This window comes from Oryctolagus cuniculus, chromosome 4, assembly GCF_964237555.1.
Source record: "Oryctolagus cuniculus chromosome 4, mOryCun1.1, whole genome shotgun sequence".
Classification (NCBI taxonomy): Eukaryota; Metazoa; Chordata; class Mammalia; order Lagomorpha; family Leporidae; genus Oryctolagus; species Oryctolagus cuniculus.
The window spans coordinates 22,178,688-22,199,992 of NC_091435.1; positions in this window are offsets into that span (position 1 = coordinate 22,178,688).

The following is a 21,305-nucleotide window of genomic DNA, read 5'->3' on the forward strand; positions in this document are numbered from 1 at the left end:
GGGTTCTAGCCCCGGTTGCTCCTCTTCCAGTCCAGCTCTCTGCTGTGGCCCAGGAAGGGCAGTGGAGGATGGCCCAAGTGCTTGGGTGCCTGCACCCACATGGGAGACCAGGAGAAGCACCGGGCTCCTGGCTTCAGATGGGCTCAGTGCCGGCCATAGCAGCCATCTGGGGAGTGAACCAACGGAAGGAAGACTTTTCTCTCTGTCTCTCTCTTACTGTCTAACTCTAAAATAAAACTTAAAAAAAAAGAAATAAATTTGTAGAAGCTGATAAAAGAGTGCATATTAGCATGAAAAACTTAATATTCATAAGACCCCCATTAGTCATATCAGTGCTTTTGAACCAATTATCCGAAGCTCGTCCCTTCCCTGCGCTGCTCTCGCCCCAGCTCCTTGGTTGGATGTAGAGCTGTGGTGCACAGGTGGACTCTGGGCTGGAGGTCCTTGGAAACTATGTATTTTGGGTTTCACACAGTAACTGTCCATTCTCACATAAACCATAAAAAGGTACAGGAACAATTTTAAATTGAAATATGTGAATGTATGTGAGATCATGTTGAAACAAAATTTTTTTATAAATAAATGACATACTTTTTAAATTTCATCTGTAGCTTTTACTTTTAACATAACATAAGGTCATATTTTTAATGCTGTGAACTATAATTCTTCATAGTAGAAGTGGAAAATATACAGAAGGGAAGGAAAAAAAAAACAACCCTGTCTCTTTCTAGATGAGGCCATCGTAGAAGTGTCATTCTGTGATTTTTTTATATGCCGTTGATTAATAAACATGTCTCCTGCCACTCAAAATTTCAAAATTATGATTTTATTTTAATGAAACATTAATTTCATAATATTTCATAATCATGAATTATTACACACATTTAATTTAAACAAAATATATTTAGTAAATTGAATAATAAGTGATATGTTTTGAATGGACATAGTTTCCTTCGAAAACAGAGAAGAAAAAAAATTTAGATTTTATTATATTAAGTCACACTGTCCCTAGGAAGTATATTTTAATAAAAACTTTAGTGTCTGAGCCCAAGGATTTTATCTTTGCGCACCCTAATATTAGAAATTTAATATTAGAATATATTAAGCTTATATTTACTATTATAAATAAAAGTTACAAGTTCAAAAAATCATCAAAATCTCAAACATTTAAAAATAAAATATTGTTAAAATTTGCTGCATTCCCAAATTTAATCAGTTTAATTTAATTGATCAATGCTGTAAATTAGATCATAAAATATCGATGGATTGAAAATATCTCTACACAGAAATTCATAAAAGCTGAACATCAATGCCAATCCTACTTACTTTTTTCAAGGATTTATTTGTTTATTTGAAACCCTTATTTGCATTGAGAGAAGAGAGACACAGAGAGAGGTCTTCCATCCCCTGACTCACTTCCCAAATGGCCCCAACAGCCAGGGCTGTGCCAGGCTGAAGCCAGGAGTCAGGAGCTTCCTCAGGTTCTCCAACATGGGTGCAGAGGCCCTGGGCCTTGGACCACCTTCCAATGCTTTCCCAGGTGCATTAGCAGGGAGCTGGATCAGAAGTGGATCAGCTGGGACTGGAACTGGCTTCCATTTGGGATGCCGGCACCTCAGGTGGCAGATTTTCCTGCTGTGCACAGTTCCAGTCCCCAGTCCTACCTTCATTGCAGTGTCTCCTGTTTAAAAGACTTCTTTCTGAAAGAATTAATTTTATTGACTGAGTTTTGTAATCACAGTATATATAAAAACATTGAGACACTTCATCAAAGAAAAATAAATCAAATAATTTCGTTTATAACCAGTAAATACTATAGTTGGAAGAACAATTTTTGGGAATTTTAGACACTGAGTTTATATATGTATAGAATATATTTAAATATTTAAAACATAAAAATATAGTGCATTTATGAGGTTCCTTCTTTTAACTTTTCAGGATCCTTCCAACACATTCCAGATTTATTGAATCTAGGGTGAAAATACTCTCCAGTTGGAATTATTGCCCACAGAAACTGAAACAGTTAACCAGATTTTCTCAAAGTGAACTGACATACTTCCACAGAATTAAGTAGAGAGTGAGTGACAAAGTCCTATTTACTCACAGTCCTCAGGCACTAATAAAAACTAGCATCAGTCAAGGTTGCAGCAAAGGCCAACAGAAACGATATCAATTCTCAGGAAGTCCAAACTAGTGGATTTGAACAAGAATTTCTCACCTTTTATGACAAAGCAAAGTATCTGTTTCACTGTCTCTGTCTCTCACCCTCATGATTAATTGAGACATATTCATTACTCCTCAAAATCACAAAATAATCTCTTCCATGCTCTGAGCTGCAGCCTTCCCCAAGAGCTTAGACACCTATGTGAGCACATTGACAGCTGTCTTCGGGAAGGTCTTCTTCCTCTCTGTGTGTTCCAGTAATCCTCTCCATGATAAATTCTACTCAGGCACCCGAGAACATCACCTGGTCCCACACTTTTCTCAGAATACTGACGAAACAAAGCTGGATTTCAAAATAACAGTCTGAGAATGGTACTGTACGTTTTTCATTTAATAACTGTGCCAAACAACCGGGCATTCCCTTCATGAATCTACCTCAGGATTTCAACAGTACGTCTTATAATTAACTAAAGGACATTTCATGAAAAAAAAGCCTTAATTTTGTTAGAAAATGTTGAAAAAAAATCATAGGATTTTTCTCAGACCAATTCTAGCATTGACATTATTGGTTAATTTTATCAGTGCTCTGACTGCTTCCACCTAAGTTATAATAACCTGGGGGTACTTACTCAAGAACCGTTATATCTTTTCTACATGGCTGATGTAGAGCATCCACCTGGCTTGTTGTGCCTCATTACTGTGATTTCGGGGACAGTTAGATAAATTTCGTATGTATCTATTAACTGATTTCCTTACCTAATTCATTGCTTCTATTTTCCCTTTAGCTGCCTTTTTACAGTGTGGTTTTGCCTTAACCTCTACTGCAAATGAAGGTCTTATCTGTGTCTTCAATATAGGATAACTCAAATTCCATTTGTATTGTGTATGTTTCTCCCACAAGTCTCCTTTTCTGTTTTTTATATCTCTGTATGTTAGAGTAAAAGAGGTGTGAAGAGTAAACACACGTATATTAACTTCAGACCCTTTACTTAATAAAGTGTAAGCAGTGCCTATATATGGACAAATTTTATTAGGCTAGAAACATAATAAAATACACCCTAAGTATTCCTTGAACATTAATTTTTAGAATTGCTTTTATTCAATCATAGCAGCACTGAATTGTATCAGTTGGAGTATCAACTAACAGTAAATCTTCAGATGAATTTCTCTGTAACAAAAGTGATGAATTCAAACTATATGAACTGTCATCAAGTTTTTGTAAAGGTTTTTAGTTTCTATGAATATACCGTCTTTGACAATGCACTACGTAAGCACATTTAATTTTCTTCTAAATTCAATACAGATAAAAGAAAAATTAATTCACATCCTTATAGTCTTTTTTTTTTTTTTTTTTTTTGGACAGGCAGAGTGGACAGTGAAAGAGACAGAGAGAAAGGTTTTCCTTTACCATTGGTTCACCCTCCAATGGCTGCCGCAGCCAGCGCACCACGCTGATCCGAAGCCAGCAGCCAGGTGCTTACCCTGGTCTCCAATGGGGTGCAGGGCCCAAGGACTTGGGACATCCTTTACGGCACTCCCGGGCCACAGTAGAGAGCTTGCCTGGAAGAGGGGCAACTGGGACAGAATCTGGCGCCCTGACCGGGACTAGAACCCGGGGTGCCGGCGCCACGGGCGGAGGATTAGCCTATTGAGCTGCAGTACCGGCTCCTTATTGTCTTAAAAAGTTCACATACATTAAAATTCAGCATTCCCAGATTCCAATGGATGAGAATACTTAGTATCTGTTTATATATATTAGCTAAAAATACCTCTAAGAAATGTGCAGTGGTGTCTGGAACTAGGATTCCACAGTTAGCTATCAGCCTATGGGCTGTAATGATTTGAGATTTTGTTTCTCTAAGTATTCTCAGACTGTGTCCCTAAAAAACAAGGTGGTGGATTAACTACTTACAGATAATTGAAACCTTAAGTTTCAGTTGAGACAGAAAAGAATAGCAATTTAGCAAATACAACATGTTTAACATTGAATAGCCATATCAAACATTTCTAAGATTGGTAGCAGAATGTTCAGGGTGAATCAAACAAGTAATAATCATTAACCTAAAAATGACAATAGGCATAAACAGATTCACAACAAATTATTCATTTTCAAGGCTGGGTAAACGAGTCAGGAAGAAAGAGAAACTCAATGTCATAGAAGTGAAGGGAGAGAGGGTTTCTGAAAAACATGGTTGAGCTGACATCATCTGCTATCGATTTGGAAGGCAAAGGATATAAAAATGCATATATCTGTGTTCTCATGTATGCATGCACACACACTAATGTTTCTTTTCTCCTTTGTTTGAAAAAAATGTCTAAAATACTATTGAAATAAAATTCAGTTTTCAAGGTAGTGAATAATTTGAAGAAACAAGGTTAATGGATAATATACATATGGGAAGTATAATGATAAAATAGGACCTGGAGAAGAAACATTCAAAATAAAGTGTTCATTGGTAGCAAGCACTTCCCAAGTTTTTAAACCTAATTACTACTGAGAGAAAACTGGAGATATCAAGATTGTACATGAGAATTTATACATGAAATAAAGTGTCAATTGAGGAAGGTAAGATTACAGGATTCATATAAGACAAATGACAGATGTGTGTTAATTTCCTTTTACTCTTATGCAGTGACCCAAACGACAAGACAGATGTGGTGATCTTACCAACCAACATTGGAACCTGTGGAGGATGTTGTTTAAGGAAACCATGGAGACTGGAATAGGTAAATAAGTCAGCAACCTGGAAGGTGCATCACATAGTAGCCACATAATTCTGTTGAGTGGAATGAAGTGCGTCACTGGATGACAATCTATCATCGAATGGCTGAGATTCTAGGTGGAATGCTGATATGATATTGTGAGGTCTGAAACCCTGTGTGTCAAACTGCCGATGGTAGGGTCAGCACACTAAAACATAGGCACTAGAAAATTTATTATCAATTTAATAGATAGCATGTATTTGATACACTCTCTCATGCCTTCTTATAAATACACTACACAGGTTTATTAAATAGTAAAAAGAATCTTAAAAAGAAGAGACTAGACAGTGGCAGGCATAAGTTCGTCATCATAGCCCACATCTTTAATCATTGATGATAAAATAAGTAGTTTTCCACAAAGAGAGAACTGTAGCATTTTGGAGACAGCTAGAAAAATTTCTTCTCTCCCTGAGAAGGGTTTTTGTTTTCTTGGAGAATGAATTGTACCTTAACACTGCAACTTTTAACAATTAAGAGAAGACTTCTGCGAGTTAGTGACTCTTGCTCCTTTCAGCATCCATGATCCCATATTCAACTCTTCTGCACCATGTTACTTTTGATGAGAAATTTGTGTTTCAATCATTCCCCCAAATTTGATGAGTTTATAGGTCTCACAGGACACTATGCAAAGGGAAATGACCTGATGCTGTCACAGGAAGCCTCTTGCTATCCAACTGACTCTATCCCCTATGTCTTCTGGTTGATCATCACTCTTTTTCTATCTGAAAGAATAATTTTTCTTGTGCAGAAAAATTCTTTTATATTCCTAATACAAGAAGAGTTTTACATTCTACACCAAACATTGACCAAGCTAAATCAAAAGTCAGTAAATCAGATTTTCTTTTTGTATGTATAATTTCATTTAATTAGTGACTTCTCAGTGACAACACATGTGGTTTACCTTTTTCTAGAAGAGATACACACTCTTTTGTAATAAAACAAGCAAAACTGGCACCCAGATAGGAGTTCAAAACTCCTGAATAGGTTTGAATGATCAAGTGGCATAATTATCTTTTAAGTTATCCAGTACATGTCATAGGAAGAGTTCATTCCAAGCCAGGGTTATACACTGGAAAAACTCAAGACTAAGTTATACACAGGAAAAATGAAGGCAGATGAGGCAGAAAGATCTCCCTGTTTTATGGGGAATCAAGTGATGTGAACACATCCACTCACTCATTGACACAGATGTTTCTATGATAGTTGCAGAGGGTGTTGTCAGCACACACACACTCAGCCAATGAGCAATCCAACAGAAGGGTTCCTGGAATCCATGTTGAGCCTGGTGTTGGACTTGAAGCTCAGCTGATGATCCCACCACAGTACCTTTACCTTCTTTATCCACAAAACACAAACCATTCATGGTAGCTCTGAGAATCAACTGAGCTTCTAGATGGGTTCTGCAAACAGCAAGGCCTTGCACACACCACTGGGTAGAACAGCACATACCACTAGATCAAGACATAGATCTGAAACTCTCTCTCTACAAAGGTTGAAAACCTGGAATTTAAGTCATGATTGATGCTGAAGGGCAGGTAAGAAAACATGTTTATATACTAAAAGGCTGCATAGTGAGAGGCAGTAGGACTTCTCCCCAAGGTTGAAATGAAGGTTCCTCCTTCAGGGTTCTTGGCAAGGGCCTTTTAGTGTACTTTGGTTTCATTCAAGGACTCTATCTTGGTTGTTGATGATCTTGTTTAGTTTCGTTGAATAAGTCATACTGTTTCTTTTATTCTATTTTTTATTCTAAAAAATACTAAAGATAACACAAATATAACCTCAGATAAAGCCCAAATTTCCAAAGCTTATTATCACTTACCTGGCGCTGAAGAGGCATTGCCTAAGTGTTGAATTATATGAGTGCTCTCAGTGCAGGTTCAGGTGGTTCCTAGATCTCTGAGGAAAGCCAACAACCCTATCCATAAAATTACTTATATAAGACAACCTAGTGGTGGGGAATGTTGTGGTGTACGGGTTAAGCCATCACCTGCAACACCAGCATCACATATGACAACCAGTTTGAGTCCTGGCTGCTCTACTTTCCATCCAGCTTCTTGCTAATGCTCCTGGGAGAGCAGGGGAAGATTCCCCAAGTGCTTTGGCTCCTGAACCCACATTGGAGACCTGGGAGAATTTCCTGGGTCCTGGCTTTGGTCTAGCACATCCCTGGCCATTGAGGCCATTTGAGGAGTGAACCAGCAGATACAAGAACTCTCCCTTTCTCTCTCTCTCTCACTCGCTCTCTCTCTCTCTCTGTAAATCTACCTTTCAAATAAAAAAACACCACTTAAGCAAAAGGAAATATAAAAGCTGATGGTAAAAACGAAGATGAAATCATCTCAAGAGTGTGTACTTTCAACACCAGAGGTGGTTTGGCAAAACTGCAGAAAAATACTGTTTTGAATTTCCTATATTATCTTTATGAAAGAGAGCTATAAATTCAAATCTCTAAACCTAGACTTCCCCAGGATCACATGGCCAAGATGAAATCAATAGAGAAGAATAAGGAAAAACAATATGAGTGTTAATTTCCCATATCTAGAGTTCCAAAAAAAAAAATACAGATGACATCAGCTTCTCACTAGTTCTGAGAGGGGAGACTGATAAAAGAAAGCCATTACAATGTCTAAGAATAGGCTTAGCTTAGGGGGCCCCACTTCTTCATTGGAGGTCTACTCAATTTTTTCTCCAATATGCTGGGTTCATCTGTATGTTTTCAGAGAAGTAATAGAAGAATTGTCGTCTGGAAGATGTAGTAGGATGTAGCATATCAATTTTTCAGACTATTACTGTGGGTTGAGGTAGATAAGAAGAGTCTTCTCCACTAGAGAGTATGTGTGGGCAAGTTTCTACCAAAATAAACAGAGGCAGGTCATAGCTTAGAATGATGTCTTTAGCTACATTTCTGGATTCCTGCCACGCTGGATTATTTTTAAGAGAGCTATTGTTCCTGACAATTTCTTTTTTAAACTGTTTCCTTTTTCCAGCTTTCTTGAGGTACAATTAAATAAAAACTGACTATATATATTCACAGTGTATAATGTGTTTGTTTTAAGTGTATATATATATATAATTTTTTAATTTTTTTTAACTTTTATTTAATGGATATAAATTTCCAAACTACAGCTCATGGATTACAATGGCTTCGCGCCCATAACGTCCCTCCCACCCGCAACCCTCCCCTTTCCCACTCCCTCTCCCCTTCCATTCACATCAAGATTCATTTTCCATTCTCTTTATATACAGATCAGTTTAGCATACATTAAATAGAGATTTCAACAGTTTGCTGCCACACAGAAACATAAAGTGAAAAATACTGTTTGAGTAAAACTTATAGCATTAAATCTCAATGTACAGCACACTAAGGACAAAGATCCTACATGAGGAGTAAGTGCACAGTGACTCCTGTTGTTGACTTAACAAATTGACACTCTTGTTTATGGCCTCAGTAATCACTCTAGGCTCTTGTCATGAGCTGCCAAGGCTATGGAAGCCCCCTGAGTTCACCGACTCTGATCATATTTAGACAAGGCCATGGTCAAAGTGGAAGTTCTCTCCTCCCTTCAGAGAAAGGTACCTCCTTCTTTGATGACCCATTCTTTCCACTGGGATCTCACTCGCAGAGATCTTTCACTTAGGTTTTATTTATTTATTTTTATTTTTTCCCCAGAGTATCTTGGCTTTCCATGCCTGAAATACTCTCATGGGCATTTCAGCTGGATCTGCATGCCTTAAGGGCTGATCCTGAGGCCAGAGTGCTGTTTAGCACATCTGCCATTCTATGGGTCTGCTGTGTATCACACTTCCCATGTTGGATCATTCTCTCCCTTTTTGATTCTATCAGCTAGTGTTTGCAGACACTATTCTTGTTTATCTGATCCCTTTGGTTCTTAGTCCTATCATTATGATCAATTGTGAACAGTAAGTGATCACTGGGACTAGTGAGATGGCATTGGTACATGCCACCTTGATGGGATTAAATTGGAATCCCCTGGTATGTTTCTAACTCTACCGTTTGAGGTAAGTCAGCTTGAGCATGTCCCAAATTGCACATCTCTTCCCTCTCTCATTCCCACTCTTATATTTAACAGTGATCACTTTTCAGTTCAGTTTCAGCACTTAAGAAGAATTGTGTATTGATTACAGTATTCAACCAAAAGTACTAAGTAGAACAAACAAAAAAAAATACTAAGAGTGATAACATATAAAGTTGCTCATCAACAGTCAGAGAGGGCTGATCAAGTCACTGAACTCTGTAATTAACACACAATTATTCTTAGGTGTTTAAATTTTAACTGAAAAGTGGCCGGCGCCGCGGCTCACTAGGCTAATCCTCCGCCTAGCGGCGCCGGCACACAGGGTTCTAGTCCCGGTCGGGGCGCCGGATTCTGTCCCGGTTGCCCCTCTTCCAGGCCAGCTCTCTGCTGTGGCCAGGGAGTGCAGTGGAGGATGGCCCAGGTGCTTGGGCCCTGCACCCCATGGGAGACCAGGAAAAGCACCTGGCTCCTGGCTCCTGCCATCGGATCAGCGCGGTGCGCCGGCCGCAGCGCGCCGGCCGTGGCGGCCATTGGAGGGTGAACCAATGGCAAAGGAAGACCTTTCTCTCTGTCTCTCTCTCTCACTGTCCACTCTGCCTGTCAAAAAAAAAAAAAAAAAAAAAAAAGAAAAAAAAAATTTTAACTGAAAAGTGATCCCTGTTAGGAATTTGGAAAACAAAGGACAAATACCACTTGTTCTCCTTGATAGGTGACAACTAACTGAGCACCAAAAAGGAAACCTGTTAAAGTGAAATGAACACTATGAAAAATGGTGACTTGGTCAGTGTATATATATTTTATATATGTGTGTGTATATACATGTGTGTATGCGTGTACACAAATTAATCACCTTAGCCATCACCACACAATTAGCCTTTATATGTGTGTGTATGTGTATGTGGTAGAGACACATAAGCTCTATTCTCTGAAATGTTTTTTTCGGTTTTTTTTTTTTTTTTTTTTGGCAGGCAGAGTGGACAGTGAAAGAGAGAGACAGAGAGAAAGGTCTTCCTTTTGCCGTTGGTTCACCCTCCAATGGCCGCCGCGGCCTGCGCACCGTGCTGATCCGATGGCAGGAGCCAGGTGCTTCTCCTGGTCTCCCATGGGGTGCAGGGCCCAAGCACTTGGGCCATCCTCCACTGCACTCCCTGGCCACAGCAGAGAGCTGGCCTGGAAGAGGGGCAACCAGGACAGAATCCGGCGCCCCAACCGGGACTAGAACCCGGTGTGCCGGCGCCGCTAGGTGGAGGATTAGCCTAGTGAGCCACGGTGCCGGCCGACAAACATGCTTTTCATATAACTCTACTGTGAGGAAAATGTGTCCTTTTGAGGAAATTCTGTGGAATCTCTCCAGAGGGATTATGTGATAAGGGTAGATGTGATTTAAATAGTGACTCAAGTTCAGAAATGCAGTTGATCCTCATATTCCTCCTAGAAGTTCTATCTGACATTCATTTGCATTTCGTTCTTCCATTCTTGGGACTAGATTTGAAAACATTCATTTACAAGGTAATAGTGCACCCCATTGCAGGAGAACAAAGTTAATACAGAAAACAATGATTTGTGTTTTTAACAACAACAACAAAAAAGAAACATGTTTGGTAGACAGGAAACTTCCCTGTCCCAAGACCTCACAATCTCCAGGGAAAGGGGGTATATCATGGTATAGGAGATTATTTTTGCTGAGATGGTGTTTGGTATAATCTGATTGTATGTTTGTCAAGAGAACATGTATGGGTTTTGTTAAGGCTGGTATTCCAGGGCAGAGTTCAAAGCACCAGTTTTGGTTCCTGGATTCGTTTTCAGAGCCTAGTGGGAAATAATTCACTAAAATGAAAACTGTCCCAAATTTAAACCCTCAGATCTCTTCCAGCTCTTACTCTTGCCAGTATAGATGCAAAGGCCTAGGCTGGTATTTCAAATCCTGCAGCTGCAACTTACTGAACTGTTTGAACTGGAAGGACCCCCCTTATATTTAAAGTGTCTCTTGAAGATCTGTCCATTGTAAATGAGCAAAATGTATGTGTCCCACTGTAGAGAAAAGAAAGTCACACATCTCCTACTGTAAGTGTTAGAGTTTGCTACGTCAAATGAGGAGTGTCCACTTGGCCTCACTGAAAACAATTCATCCAGATTTGGTTATTTTGGAGGCCAACACTGTAGCATAATGGGTAAAGCTGCCGCCTGCAGTGCCAGCATCCCATATGGGTGCCAGTTCAAGACCCAGCTGCTCCACTTCCAATCCAGCTCTCTGCTGTGGCCTGGGAAAGCAGTGGAGGATGGCCCTAGTCCTTTGGCCCCTGTACCCGCATTGGAGACCTGGAGAAGCACCTGGCTCCTGGCTTTGAATCGGCGCAGCTCCAGCCATTGCAGCCAAATGGGGAGTGAATCAGCGGATGAAAGACCTCTCTCTGTGTCTCTAACTCTCTCTGTAACTCTGTCTTTAAAATAAATAAAATAAATCTTTAAAAAAAATAAAATAAATAAATTAAAAAAAAAAAAAACTATGACAGAGTGCTTTGCAAGGGAAGCTGGTGCTAGAGGCTGAAGAGACCAAAGTCAGTGCTTGTTTATCACGCTACACTTTAAAATTCAAGTCCAATGCACCCCTTCTTTCTGGCTCTTCCTTAATGAAGTATAGTTATTCAGTTGATTTTAGGTAACAAAATTATCCCTTATTAAATAATTCACTATGAAGTTCAGATAACCAGCGATAGTCAGATGTTTAAAAATGTTTGTGGCGCTTATTGACTAATTGAAAACAAAGCAGTTCTTAACTGAAAAAAAAAAAAAACTTTTTATTACTTTTAATGAGCTTGAAAGAGGTGAAGAAATTACTGATTTTCTGCGGCTATGTAACTTTTAACAAATCTTGTGACAATGTTTTCAAATCTCAGATGAGGAAGCACACACTTTGTTACCCGAATTTTGGCTAAGTGAACATGCCTAAACCAATTTTGCCTGTGCAATTTTATTTCATCTGGTTTCTGATTTGAAGTATATTTGACATTGAGTAATTTGGTCTCATGTTTTCTATTTATAACAGGTTTTTGCAGAAATTTTTTAAACAAAAACAAATTACATTGTGTTTTCCTTTCACAGTTGATTATTTGTAAACTTTGGGGAAAAAATAATTGCTCCTTAGAACATTGATTGGTTGATACAAACTCCATTCTGAATAACCTGGGGCAATCCAGTGCATAGAAGAAAGGTAGCCCTATCTTTTATTTGATAAAGAGGCAAGTCAGCCCTCAAACTTCACACACTTTTGGTGTTCTAGTAATCAAAGTTCAATTTCTTTCAGATCCTTGTTTTGATAGATTTTTCATTGTGTATTTTGATTAAATGTCTGGCTGATTGATTGATAAGCCTTTTTTCATTGGGCTGAATTGATTGTGAGAGTCTCAGTGCAATAGAACCACCCTGTTGGGTAGTTTGTGAATGCAGTCAGCTGCAAATCCTTTCTGTGTGGTTTATGGCAGATTACAGAACACTTTGTCTTTGGGACTTCAAGGCAATGTTCCAATTCCCTCATTTGGAATCACAGTTTCTAGTTAATATTTAAAATATGTATCTTACCAGGTTAGAAGACTTATGACTATACTATAAGAAAATGCATTGATTATTTTAATGAATAGGAGGCACTGAAATCTTACATTATGTAGGTTTGAGAGAGGCAAGTGGCAACAGAGGTGTTAGGTTTTAAAAACTGATGTGAATTTCTTAATGTGTGACATTGACAGTTCATATGTTTTTAAATTTCCTTTGAAACTACACATCTATAAATTGAAATCTATTTTGAGGACTAGTGATAATAGTCTCTGATAAATGGTTATTATTGAATTCACTAAAAATAATGTGCAGACAAATGCTACCTACCCACAGTAAAATTGGTATGTTTTCAGTTCTCTTCCACATTATCTTCTTTTAGAAGTAATGATTGGGGCGGGCACTGTGGCATAGCAGGTACAGCCACTGCCTGCAGTGCTGGCATCCCATATGGGCACCAGTTCCAGTCCTGACTGCTGCACCTCTGATCCAGCTCTGGGAAAGCAGTGGAAGATGGCCCAAGTCATTGGCCTCTGCACCTGCAAGGGAGACCAGGAAGAAGCTCTTGACTCCTGGCTTCGGATTGGCACAGCTATGGCCACTGTGGCCAATTGGGGAGTGAACCAGTGGATGGAAGACCTCTCTCTGCTTCTCCTTCTCTCTCTGTGAAACTCTGACTTTCAAATAAATAAGTACATCTTAAAAAAAAGTAATGTTTGCACTTCCTTTGATTAGGTCTTCACTTATTTACATCTTTGCCTCTAGAATATAAACTCCTTCCTGAAGTGGAAAATCAATTAGTCCATTGAGCCTCAAAGTAGCTTTTATCTCTGTCACCTGCAGGGACACTGGCTGGCACTGCAACCCGTGAACTTGTTTCAATGTGTCTCAGTGCCTGGGAGAGTTGGCATTTCTCATAAGCTCCCGGATGATGCTGATGAAGCAAAGTATCAGATAATAATCAAGGTAGTAGTTCTATGAAGATCATAAAATGCCCAATCAGTATCAGTCCTGCTTTAGTTAACTTGCTCCTTCAATGATAAAATATCACTGAGTAGATAATTTATGAAGAAATTTATTTCTCGCAGCGCTGGAGGCTGGAAAGGCCACTGTCAAGGTGTTAGAGCCTAGAGAGAGCCTTCCAGTGATGCTAGGCATCCTTGGCAAGAAAGCAGTAGCATGCAATCTCTTCCTCTTCTTATTTAGCCACTAAACCCATCACAGAAACCCTATGTTAATCAGACTTTCTTATTAACTTCCAGAGGCCTCCCCTCCATATATCTGCAATATGTGAATTTAGAGATTAAGTTTACATTAAATGACTTTGGTGGACAAACCACTAACAATTTATTAAAGTGAAGGATCAAAATAATAAGCGTGATTTATTTGTTGTATGTGTCTTTTGCCTGATAGAATTATCTTTCACCTTTCTAAAAAAACACTTATTTCAAAGTTAATAAAAAACACTAATTTGAAGTAAGTGTGCATTTTTGGTAAAATTCTTATAATTTTGAAGTCAGATGGAAACCTATTGAAGTGGTGGGCATTTACTTATTTGAGGATTGGGAATTTGGTGCACTGGTTAAGACACTGCTTGGCTGGGTGGGAGGTACTGACTCTGCTTCCATTTCCAGTTTTTTACTAGTGTGTGCCCTGAGAAGCAACAGTCCTGATGGCTCAAGTTAGTTCGGTTCATGTCTTGCATGTGTGAGACCCAGACTGAACTACAGACTCCTCTCTGTGCCTGGCTAAGCCCCAGCTATTGCAGACTTTTGTCCAGTAAACAAGCAGATGGACAATCTCTTTATCTTTGTTCCCCCAACTCCACACTTTTCAAATAAGTTCAAAATGATTAAATAAAAATGCTAGAAATAAATAGTCCCATTAAAATAAATGTTTTGAGAAAGAGAGAGAGAGAGAGAAATTGAGAGAGCTTCTATCTGCTAATCAGTTTCCCAACTTCTTATAATGCAGGCAGAAACCAGGAGCTGGAGACCTCACTGATGTCTCTCACGTGGATGGAAGAGACCCAACTATATAAGCCATCACCCGCTGCTTTCTAGGGTCTGCAATTTACAAAAAACTTCAATCTGGACCTGGAGTTGGATGTCAAACTATGGCACTCCAATGCTCTGCCCATGTATTCTAACAGGTGGCTTAACTGCTAAGTCAAACCCTATTCCCAGAAAGGAGTTTCTTCAAGTCATATTAGATTTATTAGTATTTGCATATTTCTTTATACCAAGCAGTCCACTCTGCTAGAATTATTTTTAATTTTTTATTTTCATTTTATTTGAAAGAGAGAGAGAGGTGAACAGAGATTTTCCATCTGCTGCTTCACTCACCAAATGGCTGCAACTGTTAGGGTTGTCTCAGGCCTGGAACTCAATCGGGTTCTCCCACATCAGTGGCAGGGGCCCAATAAGTTCTCAAGCCAGCAACTGCCGCCACCCATCTTGAGCATCTGCAGGAAGCTGGAATTGGAAATGGAGCTTAGACTCAAACACAGGCATTCTGGTGCTAGATGTGGGCATCCCACTCTGCTATTTTTTAGAGAGGCAACACTCTTTAGCCAAATCAAGTGTCTGATACATATGAAATCTCTGGCACGGACACAGTAATGTGCTGCTTGGCCTGGGTTACATTTATAAGTATATTTGTCCTCTAGAATTAGCATTTCAAAGGAGTCACACATTCAGTTTTACCTAGCAAATCTGACTTATTTTGCTAACATAGACTAACTCACATCTAAAACACTTTCCTAGGCTGGGTTGAGTATTTACAGTAGAAAATTTATGGACTTCAGAAGCCTATAATATTACTATATAGCTTAGCATGAAACAGTTCGTCAAGCTCTTTCCCCTCTTATGTTTCTTGGATTCTTAAAATCTTCACCATGGGGCCTGGGCCATGGAGCACTAGGTTAATCCTCCACCTGCGATGCCGGCATCCCACATGGGGTTCTAGTCCCAGTTCTAGTCCAGTTCTAGTTCTATATATGTCTATTATCTAGTTCTAGTTCCCATATGGGGTTCTAGTCCCAGTTGCTCCTCTTCTGGTTCAGCTCTGCTGTGGCCTGCGAAGGCAGAGGAGGATGGCCCAAGTGCTAGGACCCCTGCACCCACATGGGAGACCAGGAGGAGGCACCTGGATCCTGGCTTCGGATGGGTGCAGCTCCGGCCGTTGTGGCCATTTGGTGGGTGAACCAACGAAGGAAGACCTTTCTCTGTCTCTTTCTCTCTCACTGTCTGTAACTCTACCTGTTGAATAAATAAATAAAAAATCTTCTCCAATGTTGAGTCTCAGAATTTTTACAGGGTTTGTTTCCTACCACATTATCTATTCCTTTATGATGATATTCCTTTAAATTTAATAGCATAAAGTAATGCACATTCATTATCTCATAACTACTGGGAGTTAGTAGTTTGTGTATAGCATAGCTGAGTGCTCTAAATGCTATAACCAAGCTGTTAGTTGAGAGTATAGTCTCATCTATTTAAGCTTGAGGTCTTTTCCCAAGTTCTGGTGGTTGTTAGAAACATCCAATTTTAAATGTAGTCATTGTAAAGGTCTGACTTTCCCTCTGGTGTTTCTCCAGATGTGATTCTCCAGATGCCTCCTCTATTACCTGAAGGCATCTTTCTCCATAAACAGCTCACACCGTGACAACTTCTTTCTCAAATCAGAAAGGGGGAGTGAAAAACATCCTGCCAGACAGAAGCTACAATTTATGTGACATATAGTCTTATATCTGTAATTGTTTACAGCCTATCACTTTGACATTTTCTATTAGCTAGCAGAAAATCACAGATCCTGTCCACATTGAAAGGGATATGATTATTCCAAAACATGACTCCACTAGGTGCAATACCTATAGCTATATTCAAAAATAAATTATCCTTACTGATTTCTCCAACAACTTTCTGATGCTGGCTTATCCAGTTGGATTAACACTTTGTCTCTCCACACAAATAGTGGCACTTGTGGTGTTCTGTGAGCTAAGTATTTTGGGATTAAATTATAACAAAGTATTATAATTATATTAACAAAGTTAATATCACACTGAAACAATAAGATCAATAGATCCTCTTGTCCATTTCAAATTTATGAGGATTTTCCTGGTTCTCCTTTCCAAGAAGATGCCAGTGTGTGCATTCATAAGATCATTGAACACTTAATAGGTTCTCAAAGCTATGTTATTCTCCCCTGCCACCTTTGACACAGCAATTGCAACAGAGGTAACTACTTCATTGTTTGAAATAGTCCATTTCAACCACTATGTTCTATCTACTTCCATCCTATCAGACTGATACATTAAATAAATCAAAGTTGACAGGGCAGCACCATCCTACTTTGTTGAAGACTTCAAAGTAGACATTATAAATCTTTCATTGCCTCTTTTCCCTGGTGTGTGTTACTGCTTTTATTTATCTTCTTGAAATCTGTGCAGCTTAAGAAACTTCTTGTCTTTCCATGTAATTAGCTATCCTACAAATCAAGAGATTGACAGGAATATTTTTCCATATTCCAATTACATCCATCTCTTCTATAATTCAGTGAATGAAGCACTGAGTATTGTTGCTTGATAGACATAGTGTTGGTAGTTTGATAGGCTCCCTGCAATGTGGATCTGGCGTCCTGTCATTCTCATTGTGCGCACTATAACAGGGAAGTTTACATGCTGGTGTTGTACAGTGGGCAAAGCTACCACCTGTGATACTAGTATCCAATATGGGACTAGTTTGTGACCCAGCTGCTCTACTTCCAGTCCAGCTCCCTCCTAATGTGCATGGTAAAGCAACAGAGGATAACCCAAGTGTTTGTGCCCCTGCATCCATGTGTGAGACCTGGAAGAGGCTCCTGGTTCCCGGCTTCAGACTGGCCCAACTCTGGCCATTGCAGCCATTTGGGAAGTGAAATATTAGTTGGAAGATCTCTCTCTCTCTCTCTCTCTCTCTCTTGCTCTCCCCTCCCCATAATTCTGCCTTTTAAATAATAATTAAATAACTAAATAACTAAATGATAAGGAAGCCTCAAACTGTGTTGGTACTTTTCATCCCTGAATATGGATATCAATTTTTACCCAAATCCTCCAAAGTAAGTTAAAATCAAGGTGTCTTCAGAGCCTGGTTCCTTTGGAGGCTTTGTTAGAGAATCAGTTTTCATTTTTTCTGGCTTCTGGAGTTCTATCCTTCTCAATTAAAGACTGAAGTCTACTTTTTCCCTTTTCAAAATTCTCATCACAGCATCTTCAATTTTTTCTCTCTTGGCTGAAGACGTACTAACTTTCTTTACTGTGATAATGTCTCCCTCTCCCTCTACCATATTTTAATATGCTTGGAAGTCATTATTCAGTCTACAGAACCATCAGGTTTTTATCTTTATTTTATCTTTTTTTGTTATCCATCTATCTTATTTTGGGAAGCACATTTTTATTACATGTCTCTATAGCTGTGAATGAACAGGAATTCCCTGAGTGTCATTCCATTCTTCTCTATCAGTCTAATATTCCTACTCACCTTGTTTCTGTAGGTGAATACCATTAATTGGCTTCTGTCATTTGGTGATTCTATTATTTATGTTACTATCAGGGAGCCCAGTTAAGTAATAACATTTTCTATTATTAGTTATATGAATAATAGTCACTGTAGAAGTTGTTAATGATTTTGTAGCCCTCCTCAATCATGCAATCTTATCGCTTGATAAATAGGATATCCTTTTGACCCTTCTATGAGATACAGGAAATAGAGTTTTTATCTCAGTTCTTGGGATTTTTGTACAATTCCTATGTTGTGATAGTTTTAGCTTTTTTACTTTGGTAAGCCTAAACAATTATTTTTTTCACATTTTAAGAGCCATTTTAGGAACATTTTAGTACTGCTCCCCAAAGTGTTTGCTAATACGTTAAATGCTGGGTCAAGGGAATATGTTTTGTTGTTGAAAACCAATTACTATTGAACATTGCAAGGCTTTTTATGTGGAACCAGAGTCCAATACCATGGATAGTCTCCTATTGCTTGAAGACATATATTAGGCACATCCTGAAGTTGCTCCAAGGAATAATTCTTATACTTCTTTAAAGGGTCTGACATATTCCCAGTCGGTTACTTGTCATTTAATTAGTCAGAAGTTTTGAGAGTAGATTGTATAATTTCCTTATAAGATATGAAACCATGTCAGGAATCAATAGGATTTTTTTAAGATTTATTTATTAATTTGAAAGGCAAAATCTCCGAAGACAGGGAGAGAAAAAGGGTGAGAGAGAGAGAGAGAGAGAGAAAGAGAGAGAAACTTCCATTCACTGATGTCCAAAGCTGAGTCAGGTTGAAGCCATGAGCAAACAGTGTCTTCTAAGTCTCTTGTGTGTGTGGCAGGGACCCAAGTATTTAGGCCATCTTCTGCTGATTTTCCCAGGCAAGTAAAGGAAGCTGGATTGGAAGTGGAGTAGCCAGGAAAGGAACTGGCATCCATATGGGATACTGGAATCTCAGGCCGTGCTTTACCCTCTACACCACAATGCCAGACCTTAAATCTGACTTCAATGTAAAGAAAAGGTATTCCAAATATAATTAAAGTTTAAAACGTTTTGTATGTAAAAAAGAGATTACATCAAATTCTCCATTATATATACATTTATACAAATATAAACAAATGTGTACATGTAATTACTTTTGTGTGTACGTGACACAGGTGTAATTGTAGGTTCATATGCATATGTGCTAATTCTGATTGTTTTATTGTAGTCTAAAAGAAGATTGTATTTACTTCTATTATAAAGAAGAGACAGAAGTATTAATCTTTTTTTATTCTACAGGCAGAGTGGACAGTGAGAGAGAGAGAGAGACAGAGAGAAAGGTCTTCCTTTGCCGCTGGTTCACCCTCCAATGGCCGCCATGGCCGGCGGAACGCGCCTATCCGAAGGCAGGAGCCAGGTGCTTCTCCTGGTCTCCCATGGGGTGCAGGGCTCAAGCACTTGGGCCATCCTCCACTGCACTCCCTGGCCACAGCAGAGAGCTGGCCTGGAAGAGGGGCAACCGGGACAGAATCCAGCGCCCCGACCGGGACTAGAACCCGGTGTGCCGGCACTGCAAGGCGGAGGATTAGCCTGTTGAGCCGCGGCGCCGGTCTCAATCTTTTAAAAATATAACTTAAAGCATACTACTCAGCAGTATAAAGTGATGGACTACTGATAAACTCAACTTCAATGAATTTCAAAGACACTATGCTGATTTAAAAATTGACCTTAAAATGTCACATAATAGATTATTCCATTTATATAATATCATTGAAATGATAAATTTTAAAAATGGAAAAATAGTTGATGATTTCTAGGGGTTAGGGATTTTAGAATTTGGAATTTTTTTGTAGAAGCAGAACAAATAAGTAGGTAAGTAGGTAGGTAGATAATATAAAGAATTGAGTCAGGTACTTATAGAGGCTGAGGAGTCCAAAGTGAGGATTTCAGAGAGATGATGATGACATTTCGATCTGAGGCTTGTGGCCTGAAAAACAAAAGAGCAGATGGTGCTTTAAGTTCAAGTCTTACTCTGAGTCTAATGGCATAAAAAGATCAATATCATAGCTCAGAGGCAAAAGGCAATTATACTGAAAGTATTTTGGCATGTAAAATTAGCTAGAGTCTGATCCCAAAACAATGTGGATAAAATAATGTGGATGTTCTCTTTCTATTATCCCTTCAATTGGTTGGATGAAGTCCACTCACAACAGGGAAGACTACAGGTTCTATTCAGTCAACCAACTCAAATGTTACTATTATTCAGAAACACACACACACATCATAACATTATACTAAGTATCTTGGCACACTATGATCCAGCCAAGTTTACAAAAAAAAAAAAAAATAGTCACTAAAATGGATGGCATGAATGCGATTATAATGAGGAACAAAAGGGAAAACTTTGTTCTGATAGAATAGGGCTATGCTATTATTATTACACAAAACTAAACATGTCAAAATGGCATCAGTTTCCACAAAACGTTAAGCCAAGGTCAATTTCTTGGTTTTGATTGTATACTATGTTTTCATATCCATTTAGACAAACTTCAGGAAAACTACACAACCCTCTGTGCATTAATTTTGAAACATCATGTGTATCTATAATTCTTTTTCATTTAAAATGAAACATTTCAATTTCTTAAGTCATGATGTAATGGTTTCCAGTGTTGAGCAACACCCGGTTATCAAAAAAATCATTTTAAGTTTCTTTTTTTTTTATTTTTGACAGGCAGAGTGGACAGTGAGAGAGAGAGACAGAGAGAAAGGTCTTCCTTTGCCGTTGGTTCACCCTCCAATGGCCGCCGCTGCAGCCGGCGCACCACACTGATCCGATGGCAGGAGCCAGGAGCCAGGTGCTTTTTTTTTTTCCTGGTCTCCCATGGGGTGCAGGGCCCAAGCACCTGGGCCATCCTCCACTGCACTCCCTGGCCATAGCAGAGAGCTGGCCTGGAAGAGGGGCAACCGGGACAGAATCCGGCGCCCCAACCGGGACTAGAACCCGGTGTGCCGGCGCCGCAAGGTGGAGGATTAGCCTATTGAGCCACAGCGCCGGCCCCAAAAAAATCATTTTAAAGAGACAATCTAATATAACACATAAAATATTTTCTCAGAATGATGATTATTCTAAGCAATTATTGAAAGTACTTAATAAAGTAATAAAATTTCATTGTATCTTATTGGCTCATGTATTACTGCTCTGGAAAAGCATTTTCACATAGTTCTGTGGGTGATCCTGTGCCTGTCTGGAAGACTGCCTAACTAGCCTGTGCAGGGGG